This window comes from Mus pahari, unplaced genomic scaffold, assembly GCF_900095145.1.
Source record: "Mus pahari unplaced genomic scaffold, PAHARI_EIJ_v1.1 scaffold_12856_1, whole genome shotgun sequence".
Taxonomy (NCBI): Eukaryota; Metazoa; Chordata; class Mammalia; order Rodentia; family Muridae; genus Mus; species Mus pahari.
In genome coordinates, this window is record NW_018392543.1 from 8,339 (window position 1) to 10,524 (window position 2,186).

The window sequence follows — 2,186 nt, forward strand, 5'->3', positions numbered from 1 at the left end:
TATCACTTCTTGGTCTACTGTGACTTGTCTGGCAAGCCAAGTTCCTTTTGGTGCTCAGCAGATTATGGAGGAAATCAGACCATGAGTTCAAACCATTTACCGGATTTTGTTCATCAGTGCTTTCCGCGCAGGCTTCGCGTTTTTGTACGATTTCGTTTGTTAACAGATTTCATACGGAGGTCCGTCCGGCAAACGGACGTTTTCCCCTAGAAAATTTTTCTAATTCATCGGACCTCACTTTCCTTGAAGACTACAAAAAAATCGCAGACCTGGAGCCTACAGGAGGCTGCTCCACAGGCTCCTGTCCTTAGGAGGCATGTACTTGCTCGAGGGATGGAGTTGACTTTCTGGTCCCTGCAAGTGATGCAGTCCTGGGATTCCACTCCTGCGATGCAAGAGGTCCAGCCTTCTCTGCTCCACAGCTTCTCAGAAGACCGCGGTCCCTGGTCTCTTCCTTTCTATTCAGTCCTCAGCGTGTTACCATCAGAAAATGGCGGTGTTTACCATGAACAACCGCTTCCCGTTTGGATCAGAGAAATCGCGGGAATCTACCCCAGGACCGACACTAACAGGATCCAGAGCACCTTGGAGCCCAGCATTCCTGACTCCATGAGCGCCATCCATGAGGAAGAGCAGTAGAAACCCACCACTCAGGGGACCCGGGAGGATGCTGTAGAAGATAATTCACAGTGGCAACGCAGCCCCGGTCCTGTTCCAGAGCGTCCCACCGTGGCCACGAAGAACATGACACTGTGATCTGTGGCTACAGCTAGTGCCAGGCATCAGCCACCAGAGACTGGAGAAATAGACTCTGAACTTTGCCAGGACTCCTGGAGCACATTCATTGCTCCCTAGGTGCCTCCTCCTTGGCTGCTGCCTGGGGCCTTTGGCAGCAGGGAGCCATAGAGAACAGCAGGCGCCTTTCTGCAATTTTAGAGCAGGTTTGTGCCAAAAAGGATCTGTGAATCTAAATCTCTCCATTCCCCCTCTGCAGGCAATCTTCACTGCAGCCCCTGCGTCTCACTGCTCTTGTTTTCTAAGGAGGCCTCCCAGTTATTTCCCTGGCATGCTCTTGGTCAGCAACAAGGAGCCTAAGACAGAAAACTGATGGGTTCTCACTCTCAATATCCGCCTTTGGTCCTGGATAAGTACTGGATTAGTGCACCTGCAGGCTTTTCCTTATCAATTGGGGAGCAGGAGCCAATGAGAGTCCTAAATCAGAATGGTTCATTTGCAAAGACCTGCAGTTCTGCTTCCAAGATCAAGGCCAGCCACTTCTGCAGCAGTGGGCACTGTGTCTCCAGGAATACACCTCTCCCACATTACCAATGTCCAGTGCCTGAGCTTGGGATGTCTCATCCTGGTTCACGAGTGACTACCACTTGTCACCCCTGAACTATCCGCAGGCAGAGGCTGAATCCCACCTTGATTGCTAACAGCATAGTTGATGTTGTTTCCAGGTGCTTTCGGTTTCAGATGGATCCAGACTTTGCCAGGGAGGCTGCAGTGGGATCCATTGCAAACCCAGGGTCCAGAAGGGGAGGAGGAAACCCTGGATGAGACCCCTGGCGCCTATGCACCAGTGTGACCCAGGGAATGTGACCCAGACCCAATTTCATTTTCTTTTTGGGTCCTCTCACCAGTCATCTGGAAAACCTTCAGATTTCTAAGGAATGTGGATTGCATGCCCAACACCTTAGGCAAAAGCAAGTTTCAGTCTGGCAAGTTACCCAAGGCATATTCTTGTATAAGAATTTTTTTTTCTCTTCAAAAAGCCTGTGTTTCGCATAGAGTTTTCACAGTACATTGCCAGTTTTTGCATAAAATAGAACTTTTCAACTATCATTTGCAAATCTTTGTTAACTTTTGTCTGTATGGATTTTTAATGCTCTATGGTTTCAATGCTGTACCTGGGTACTGTAGGTAATATCTGGTAACATTTATACAGTTTTATACATTTTTGAGATTGTTTAGAAAGAACATATTTGTCCTATTTCATCTTTCCACACTCTCCCCAGAAAGAAACTTTTTCAGAACAAAAATCACCTGACAGGGACCTGAACCATCATGTAAACAGTCAGGGGCTTGCTTCCCTGAAAGTACATCCACTTGCCCATAAAACTCCTGCCCAGTGGTTAAAACCTCCTCCTCCCTACTTGACTCTGTGTTCTTGATGGATGGATTTC

General features: G+C 48.2%; 1 pseudogene; it reads left to right on the plus strand.

Moving 5' to 3' along the window:
• The first annotated feature begins 333 nt into the window (after nucleotides 1-333).
• Nucleotides 334-855, plus strand: LOC110315087 (annotated as a pseudogene).
• The last annotated feature ends 1,331 nt before the right edge of the window (nucleotides 856-2,186 follow it).